Raw genomic sequence first — 11,473 nt, forward strand, 5'->3', positions numbered from 1 at the left:
ATTTTGCCATGTAATGATCGTTTTTTGCTTGTATTTTTCTAAAAAAGTGTCATTTATGTTTAATTTCAATTCAGCGGAGAGTCGTTCGATCAAATTATACATACATATCAAGTTTTTAGACAAAAAATATAATAAAATATGGCTGCTGCATTTACTTTCTTTTGCTTAAAACATCCGTTGAAGTAAAACTAAAATTTAATTACCAAATTGAAAAGAAAATATATATTAAAATTTAGTGATCAAATTGAAATGAATCAAAATTTGGTTGTCAAAGTGTGAAAAATGTAATAGTTTGGATACCTCATAATCGGTTACCTAATTTACTAAACTTTTATTTTATTTTATTTTGGTGTAAGAAGAAATATTTATTGCTTCATGACGTGAAAAGACCTGAATGATGTATAGACTTAATTTGGCCTAAAATCACTAAGAAACTTCTTGTTACTTGTAATTTTAAATTTCAGTACTTAAATTAAAATAAACTATCGTTTTATGATCAAAATGAAATATAATAAAATTTTAGCGACTATAAAAGTTAAATAATAGAGAGTATACATGCGTATTAAGTTAGGCAATTAATTACGAGGATTCTATAATAAGAATATTTGAAGTTGGATTTAGTCCGGGTTTTGAATGAAATTATATTAAATTATTTTGTTGAATTTGAATCAGAAAATACCATTGCTTGATCCATATTTTTTACTAAATCAATTCGTTGAACCATATATTTTTCTATAGTGATGTTGTTTTTTCATTCGTCTGCACTTTGCCGTCAAGCAAGATATATATATATATATATAATAGCAAATTATGATTATAAATTAACTGCCGTCTTTTCTTTTATAAATAATATTATGGAAAGTTTTTACCTAGACCCGGTCCATGAAAAATTACCTATCCAATCAGATTTTAGAGAAATGAGAGGAAAAATAAAATAATAAAAAGAAAGAGAAAATTGTATTAGATTTTCTAACACCTCATTAGATAAATGCATGAAAAATTCATGGACTGGGACTAGGTAAGAATTTTCCAATATTATATACTTTAGGGCCGTAAAAATTGGAAAAAAAAAACCCAAACAACCAGTTTTCACACTTAAGTGACACAGTTAAGGTGATATACTAATGACGGAGAAAAAACAACAGTCACGGTCTTAAAAATAAAATACAAAAAGAATTTTTATAAAAATTCAAATCCAAACACGAAAATTTTCTACTCCTTCCGTCTTAATAAAGTTGTCCACTTTGAGAAATTTTTTTGTTCATAAAACTCTTGTCCACTTTTAAAAAGTAACTAACTTTTACATTTAATTTTTCTATATTATTTATATTTAAAATCCATTAATGAGTAATTAATTGAAAATAAATTGAAAGGGGACTCTATATTTTATAGAAGTATGACAAGAAAAGTAAACAAAATTATAAAATTCATAGATAATAATTGATTTTCTTAAACTGTGTGATAAAATCAAAGTGGACAATTTTATTAGAACGGATGGAATATTATATTACAAACTTTAAAGAGCGAAACTATCCTTCAAAGCAATCACAAATAACGACATCCTTGTTCCGAGAGCTACTCTGAAATACTCTATTATTCATGAACTTCTAAATTTACCACACCACAAAAAAACAAAAAAAACTGTCATGATTGTGTGCAGGGTCCTATAGAAATAATATTTTGCAATTGAAAAATAAAATCCATAAATGCAGTCTTGAATATATGATGTATCAATAATTAAGGAATTAACTGAATCGGAAAAGCTTAATTGACTGCTTAATTTTTAGACAAATTTAGTTCATATATGAGGAGGAACTTACATTCTATACGTTAGTTAGTTAGTATGGTGTATCCGGTTTAGATTTGAGGTTAAAATTATTTATTAAGAAATAAAAAAAGTATATGATAAAGATGTGAGCTATTAAATTTTATCAATACGAGTTATAACAGCAAGTTCTAATGCAAACAGGCCCTTCTTTATATTAATTAAAGAACATGATTATTATCAAATGAAATTTCTAACTTTTGATTATGGTTTTCGATAATTGAAAAGGAAGGGGATTATAAGAGAAATTAAATTCACGACCTACGTAGAATGCGGTGAAACGCTTATATTATTTAGATTATAGCTCATTGGTTATAACTCCTATTTCTTAGTCAAACCTCTAGGAATTAATCAAACTTTTATTCTAAATTAGTTTATTGCCACTTTAATACATTTTTCTTATTACAATAGAATGAAATCACTAAATCATATTTCTTGACCGATAACAAAATATCTAGTTAATACTAATTTCTCCATTTTACATGGTTATGAGTGAGGTTTCAGAGAGTCTAATCATGGACTTGTATTATAGCTTTTATTCTTCATATGAAGATGATTGTTATTTAATGATAAAAAAAGATGATTGTTATTTAGGATAAAAATATACTTCTTAAAACGGAGATAGCCATAGGATATAAAAATGTATTAATTATAATAAAAAAAATACTAAATTAAAAAAACACTTCCAGAAGTAATAATTATATAAGTCAAATAAATTTGGTCCATGATAAAATTCAAAGAAATATTTTTTAATTAAATAAAAACTCCACCTTCAATATCACGTAAATTTTTGACTACATGCTCTTGTAGATAATTGAGAAAAATTCTTGCTTTGATCACAATCACAATGACTATTTCTGCATTTCACACACAGCTTTAATTATATAGAAAATAAATATAAAAAGAATTGTATCACTGGTATTTAAACTTTCTTAAATTTACTGTTTTTGTGTTGGATTTTTTATTCTTTCAGATTGGTGTTTGAATATTTTAAAATAAAATCAAATTAGCATTTTTGTCTTTTTTTTCTATCACCGAAATGTTCAAAATATTGAAAAGGGTTATATGCAAAATGGTTTGTTTAACTTTAACAAAATAATTCAAACACTACTCTTAAAATTTGATACATAAAAATATATTTTAAAAACAATTTGCCAATTGAAAACTTGAAATCATTTTTCACTATCTGATTGAAGATTTGTCAAATTGGAGCAGAGTTGATTTGCTACGTTAATATGGCAGAAATTAAATAAGACAAAAATGAGGGTCTTTCATTAAAGGGGGAAATACAGGGTGAAAATATAACATGTTAAGGACCTTCTTCGATAAGATCTCCTCCATAGTCAAAATCTGTGTAACCTACAATTCCATCAAAACCACCACTAGAACTATAAACCATACATATGTTTCGTGCCCTTCAAATACCGCATAATCCATTTGACTGTTGAATGAGTGAGCGTTTCCTGGATTACTCATAAATCTACTAATCACTCTAACAGTATGTGTCAAATCAGGCCGTGTACTGATCATGGAAAATATCAAACTTCCAACCACATTCGAATACGGAACATTGCTAATGCATTCCTTCTCAACATCATTACTACGTAATGTATTAACATCAAATTTAAAATGTGTTGTCAAAGGAGTACTTGTTGGCTTAAAGTTCTCCATTTGAAAAGATTGCAACACATTCTCAATATATTTTTATTAAGAAACATGCAACACGCCTTCTTTCCTATCTCTCTAAATCTCCATGCCCAGTATCTTTTTGGCTGCACCCAAATCTTTCATATCAAACTCACTACACAACAAGACTTTCAAGTTATTAATTTTAGATTTAGACTTAGCTGCAATTAACATATCATCCACATATATAACAATGAAAGATCAAGAAATCATCAGACAACTTCCTAGAGTACACATAGTTATCAAACAGATTTCGAACATACCTATAAAAAAGCATAAAAGCATCAAACCTGTTGTACCTCTATCAAGAAATCCCTCTGGCTGCGATATATAAATCTGCTCCTCTAGACTCCCATGTAAGATCGTTGTCTTCACATCAAGTTGTTCTAACTTAAGATCCAACGCACTCACTATAACTTGAAGAATCTGAATGGTTTTGTGCTTCACAACAGGTGAGAATACCTCATCAAAGTCAATTTCCTTATTTTGTGAAAATCTCTTTGCTACAAGTCTCCCCTTAAATCTAGTTGATTCCTCTCCAAAAATACCCTATTTCTTCTTGAAGACCCATTTTCATGCTACCGATTTCAATCGTTTTGGTCGAGGTATCAACTCTTATGTATTGTTCTTCTCAAGAGACTGCATCTCCTCATTCATGGTAATTAGCCATTCAGATACCTTTCTATACTAAACTGCCTCTTTATACGACTGCCTCTCATCAGAATCGATGATCTCACCTATTGCCAAAGCAGAAGCCATAAGATTAGTATCAACTGCATCAACACAATCCACATATTTTATCGGTGTTCTGATTTGACTTCTTCCTCTCCTTGTTGCTACACTATCTTCTACCTCTTCTTTTATTAGGCTCGGGTATTGGATCGGTACCAATCCTATTTGGAGCTACAAACTCCACCTTTTGGTTAGCACCCAGATTAGTTTTTCCTGCAAGATCACCAAGTTCCTCTTTCTGGCCAAACATAATAGATCCAGCAAAGGTTACGTCTCTACTAATAATCAATTTTGGAGTTATATTCATCTTTGTACACCACAGTCTGTACCCTTTAAATCCAGTCCTAGAAATATGCATTCCATTACCATCGCCTCAAGTTTACCATTATCCACATGAGTATAGGCAACACAACCGAAAATACGCTAGCTTGAATAATCAGAGGGTTTATCACACCATACCTCTTGAGGTGTCTTCAAATAAATTACAGTAGATGGAGATCTATTTAGTAGATAACAAGCAGTGTTAACTGCTTCAGCCTAAAAATGCTTTGGAAGACCCGCGTTTAACCACATGCACCGAGCATGCTGTAAAAGTGTTTAGTTCATCTATTCTGCAACCCCATTTTACTATGGTGTGTATCGTATAGTGTGATGCCTCACTATACCTTTCTTTCTACAAAAGTCATCAAATGGTACATTACATAACTCTAACCAGTTGTACGTCCTGAGTGTCTTGACCTGTCTGATAATAAATTTTTCAACCATGGTTTTCCATTCCTTGAACCACCCAAACACTTCATCCTTTAATTTCAGAAAATACAACCAAATCTTTCTCGAGTAGTCATCGATAAAGGTCACAAAATACTCTGGTTTTCTATGGGATTCAACCCCAGCAGGACCCCATAAATCAGAGTTAACATAATCCATGATGCCTTTAGAAGCATGCATGCCAGAACTGAACTTCACCCTATGTTGCTTGCCGAGCACACAGGTTTTACAGAACTTCAACTTTCCCTTTTTCATTCCTTTAATAACCCTTAATTACTAAATATGGACAACCCTCTCTCACTCATATGACCCAGCCTTTGATGCCACTACTCAGTTTTATCATCCACCTCCAAGGACCGAACAAATGCCACTGTTCCCACTATCGTACTTCCTATGCGAATATAAATGCATTGTTGTAGCACACTCTTCATCACAATAAAAGCACCCTTAGAAATTCTGATCTGCACATCTCCACCTTAGTGGTTATACCTTTGTTTGTCAAGTGTACCCACAGAAATCAAGTTTTTCCATATTTCTGGAATAAACAAAGCATCAAATGTTCTGACCACACAATTATACATCCGATATGAGCAGAACCACTATCCTTGACGAATATACACATTCCATTGCCTTCCAAAGAGATTCTTAATTGCAATTTAGCGACAGACTTATTAGTCCGTAGCAATATTTTGCACCAATAATTGGCGGGAGACTCCCCGCCAAATTTTGCGACAAACTAATGAAAATTGTGACGGACTGGCCGTCGCAAAATATGGCGCGGACATTCCCGCCCAAAACTTTGATATATTCAGCGACGGATGTACGTCCGTCGCAAAATAAGCAAATTAGCGACGAAATTTCATTCCGTCGCAAATTTCCGTCGCTAATTTGTTGTTTTCTAGTAGTGTAGTATCATTTAAGATCGCTTCTACTTCCAGCTTACTATCCATCTCTAATAACATTCTTGTATCCTAGGTTTAACGCAAACTTAAGACCGTCAAAAGAACCCCAAAGTTCCGCTTGTAGAACCGAACACTTGTCTTTGTATCTTCTATAACCAAACATCCAGACCCAATTATTTTTGCGTGCTAGACAACTAGAAGTTGCATTGTTTGTTGGAGCATGGACTACCCCATCCGAGTTGATCTTAATCTAGTCTATAGGCGGAGGATCTCAACCAACCAGCCGCTTTTGCTTGAGATCCAGACCTGGGTTGGAGATTTTGTTAAAATTATGAGCCTGAATGGTACAATTCACCATCAAGCAAATTGAGGAAACTATCTTGTTTGAGCCACACCGTTCGTCTTTAAAAACAAAATTGTTTTGGTGATTCCACCGGCTACAACAAGTAATTCAAAAGATAATGCTCCAATTATTAATTTCCATATCAAGCTTCTTTAGCAAATTACCGAACAACCATTCATCAAAAGATAATGAAAAGAAAGAAACATTCAGTTTGGGATTAATTATATTTTTCCAAACATCATTGGCAACATCACAACCCCGGAGAATATGATCACAATCCTCAACATTACTACTGCAGATGGCGCAAGAAATATCAGTTGTCAAATGTCTTGTGCCACTTTTTTGATTCGTCGACAGCTTATTTTTTGCCATAATCCGGAGAAAAGTTCGGACACGCTGGGTACCTGGCCAATTCCATAAGTGTTTCCATTTTTTATTCTCCCCAGGACCCAGTTCGGTAACAAACTGGAGAGGATACCATAATTCCAGGAACCATTGGACACAAACTCATTAACTTTTCTAGTGTGGTCATGCTCGAGGATTGGAACAAAAGCTTGAGGGGACCAAGTCGCTAAGCAAATTGTCCTCCCAAAATTTGACATTACATCCATCTCTAATAGCCCAATGCAAACCCGAAAGAATATAGCCCCAAATGATAGATATATTTCGCCAAAGGTTGGAGCTGGTGTTGCTTTCTTTATATGCATTTCCATTACGGTTCCAGCCATATTTATTCTTGAGCACCTAAACCCACAAACTATCCGAATTGGTAATGATAGAAAAACCAATTTTCATAAGAAAAGCATTATTTTGCTTTCGCAGGTCACAAACCGCCACCACCATTACTAAAGGAGAGCACATTTCATCCCAATTAATAAGTCTCGGTTTATGACTACCATTCGTATTACCCTAGATAAAGATGTGGACTAGACTATTAATTTTATCATAGAGGCCTTTCGAAAGAGAGGATGTCTTCATAAAGTAACCCGGGACAACCATTAAAAGTGATTTAGCCAAGGTGAAACGGCCCATATATAGAAGTCTACCATTCCAGCCACAGAGCTTGCTTTTGATCTTCTCCAAAATGTAAACATACGTATTCTTAGTGACATGATGATGTAAAACTGGAACACTAAAATACTTCACAAGGTCTTGCGATCTTGGAATACCCATAAGATTACTTATGGTAGCTGCTCGATGAGAATCCACGTTTGGAGAAAAAAAATTTAGTTCTGTTCAAACTAGCTCGAAGACCAGAGCATTTAGAAAACTCATCAAGAACTGTTTCAATCACCTCCCTTTAGTCTTATGTTGCCCTCCCAAACAAACCCAAGTCATCTGCAAAGAAAAGATGAGAAAGATTAGCACCGAGTTTATTTAACTTAATAGACAGTCAGTCGCCATCCCGAATTGAGAGATGATACGATGCAAAAGGTGTTCCATGCACAGAATAAAAATGTAAAGGGATAGAGGATTCCCCTGACGGATGCCTCTAGAAGGATTAAAATCATGAGAAGAGAACCAGTTTGTACAACCAATACATAATTATTGTTAAACGAAAATATGTATTGGTTTTTTTATTTAGACTTTGCCTCGTTCCCTTTTACTAAAAAAAAAGTGGAGTAGAACATTAACTGTACAAAATAATTATACTTAAAAGTTAATCCCTAGCTCAACATAAATTATAATTTAACTAATTTACATGATGGTTGCGAAATTCATAAATTTTTCTCCTGGAATCCTCTCCCTCAATAGCGCATAAAGTTATGTGATATCCTCATAATTATAAGAACTTAGTTGAGATGGCAATGACCTTAGACTCTATTAAGATATATGTGGATTTGGATTTGGATTTAGAGTTTTTTTTTGTTCGGATTATATAATTTGTTGGATTTGAATTTGGCGTTCAAAATAAAGGATATAAGAGAATACAAAATCTAAAAATTAATAAAAATATTCAAAATAATAAAAATAATAAAAATATTTTAACAAATCGACAAAATTAATTTTTAAAACCTGAAAGGGTTTCTTGGGGGAGGGGGGAACCATCGCAGCGGGTTTGGTAGTATTCACAAGTTACAGTTAAATCTTGCTTTTTTTTCTCATATTTTTTTAAATTTTAAAAAATACCTATTTTACTTTCTCGATTGAGACAGACCATGTCTCAATTGAGACATGAGTTAAAAAGACTTGTCTTGATTGAAATATATTTTTGCGATGTATTTTTTATAGTTTATTTATCGTATATTTATAATGTATTTATGGTGTTTTTTATGATTTTTTTGAAAATAATACATTGTCTCGATAGAGACATGCATGTTCTCGATCGAGACATGAGTTAAAAAAGGGTTATTTTTGAAATTATTTTTTAAAATTGGATATCCGGTGAAATTAGTAGAACATGGGTAAAAATCTTTTAATTAAATTTTAAAAAGTAGAGTACTTTTAAAATTATCTCTAATTCGAAAGCATACAAATATAATATCAATATAATATAAAAATAAATTATTATTTTATATGTGCAAGTAGTTTGATTATGTTTGCGAGCATTATGAACCTCTTTAACTGATGCCTCGACTCTTAATTTCAGGCAGTGATTTATTACAAGAATTATAACTTGAATTTTTCTTATAATGAAAATAAAATTTTCAGAAGTTTTGACTTTTTCATTAGAAGCTAGCAATGCCTTCTTCTTCTGTTTTTGAAAAATGTAGCTACTTTTTTTTTTTGCTATTTCACTTGTGGTAACTAAGGTTTTCAAGTGATTCCAGTATGTGGCCACTAATATTAAAATACTAATGCCAAATTATACTTTAAATATTATATACATATTATAGTTACATACATTATTAACCAGAAATTAACTTCATATAGGAAATCCTTTTTATTGAAATAAAAAATATAACTTGGTCATTAAAACGGAACACATCAAAAATAAAGTGCGGTAATTAAAAAAAAAACAAAATATAAACAAAGTTAGAGGTGTATATGGTTTGGTTTGACCGGTTTATCATTGATATTTTAGTCCAAACCAATTATACTGGTTTGGCAAATTTTCAAATCAAAATCAAACCACACACATTATAAACCGGAAAAATTAGTTTGGTTTGGTTTGATAATTTTTTCTTTTAAACCAGTTTAAACCATCATCAAAAAATTATCTATTTATCATCTAAGATAAAAAAATCTAAAAAATTTAAAATATTTATTCATCATAAAAATAAATATTAATATTTATATAACAAACTATAATAATGACTAATAAATAAATAAATATTTTAAATTATAAATTTTTAGATTTTATTAATATAATATCTTAATATTTCATTAGATGATAAATATATTATTTTGTCAAGTATAATTTTAAAAAATAGTGATAGAAATTTTATTTTTAAGTTATAATATTTCTAATTTAAATAAAAATATGTATGTATGTGTATATATTAGTTTGGTTTGGTTTATGTTGATTTATAATTTTTGAAACCGCAAATCAGACCAATAATTACTTTTTTTCTATTTTTCAAACCAAAATCAAACCAACAATCTTTTAAACCGTAATATTTAATTTGGTTTGACTTGGTTGGTTTGAAATTTTTATGTACAACCCTAAACAAAGTAGGCCAGAATCAACCACCCTTAACTTAAGGGCAAGCCAAAACGTAGTAATTTAATTTTCATGATCTCATCCAATCGAGCTCCCATATCAGGAGTCAAATGATTTTGCCAATCTCCTACATTTCCTTTCCGAAAGTATATATTATTTGCAACCGCCATTGATGTGTTTTCTATAAGAGAACTATTTTGATTCACTTCAAGATTGCTCAAATTCTCAAAATTACACATGTTAACGATCTTCTCCAGGGCCCCTTTCTCCTCTTCCTCGATCGGAAGTGAAAGGATAACCCATAAATTCTGCTAGTTCCTTCACGTAAAATTTCGTATCATTCTTCATTTCTTCATATTTTAAAAACAAAATCCTCTCAGGAAATTCTTGTCTTGCTTTCCAGTAACCTAAAATATGGTCCCAATTAATAGGGTCCATATGTTACAAATCCTTTACAAAAGCGTTCAAATGCTTCTTCCAGGGGAATTGGTTGGCAGCCCCTCAATACCAGCAACTTTGTATAAAAAAACCACATGGAGACAAGTGTAAGGAGTATGTGTACTCACAAGTGGAGTTGTCATGTCTCGGTTTTCACTTCAATCTATTACAAGATCGACCTCCAGGAATGGAATACAATCGTGTGGGCCTTTACTGAGTAACGGCTAGTTAACTCTATATCAAAGTTTGCCCTAGTTACGATGGAAATAGCTAAGGCTTTAAGCCAAGTGGTTCCAGTTTTCATGAAGCTGGCCAAGATTATATCTGTTGGTCGAGCTGAAAGAAGTCCTTCCAACATAAATCCCACGAACCAAAAGTCTTGATACTGATACAGATCTTCGATGGAATCGCTCCAGTCCGTTTCTCTTGGAAAAGTTGACTTTATTTCTTTGTAATGATTGCTAATATTATTAATAGTTATTGGATTCTTCTCTTCTTCTTTGATTCTGTCTTCATTTTTGGCAGTATGGTTTTGCATGGAAGAAGAAGAAGAGGAAGAAGACTCCATGGATGATCGATGGAGGTTAAAGCAAAAGAATATGGTGAAAGGATTATTTGAGCAGCTGTATATAATATAAGGAGAATAATTAAAAATTTGATTTGATTACGCATGCGAATCTGTTGTTTTAAATTAAATATAGAGAAATTTAAAGATAGAATTCCCGTTTTTAAATTACTAGTGCTTACCAATATTACTATTGCTTGTCAATCATCTATTATATTGAGAAAAAACCTATAATTCAAAATTATATGTCGGCTCAATGACTAAACGCTTTAAATTAAAAGAGAAATAAAAGAAACTTTTCCAATTATCAAAGAAATTTTTCCAATTATCCAAAAGATATCTTACATGCATGAATCAGAATTTTTAAGAAAAATTCCACTTGTCCGAAGAATATCTTACGTACAAAATATATACTAAATTTAGTAAAATATTTTGTACAAAATATATACCAAAATTTTACTATTTCACTTATTCAGTGCCACATCATCGGAAAAACGCCATTTCACCCGCCATATTATAAAAAAAAAATCTAATTGTCATCTTTTCTCCTTTTCCGTTGTCACCACTACTCTGCAACCACAGTCGCCATCTCTACCGCTAGTGGCGAAGC

At 31.6% G+C, this 11,473-nt stretch overlaps 1 pseudogene; it reads right to left on the reverse strand.

The window, feature by feature from the left end:
- Positions 1–9,801: 9,801 nt before the first annotated feature.
- Positions 9,802–10,928, reverse strand: LOC126671216 (cytosolic sulfotransferase 18-like; annotated as a pseudogene).
- Positions 10,929–11,473: the final 545 nt, after the last annotated feature.

This window comes from Mercurialis annua, linkage group LG3 (genome assembly GCF_937616625.2).
Source record: "Mercurialis annua linkage group LG3, ddMerAnnu1.2, whole genome shotgun sequence".
Taxonomy (NCBI): Eukaryota; Viridiplantae; Streptophyta; class Magnoliopsida; order Malpighiales; family Euphorbiaceae; genus Mercurialis; species Mercurialis annua.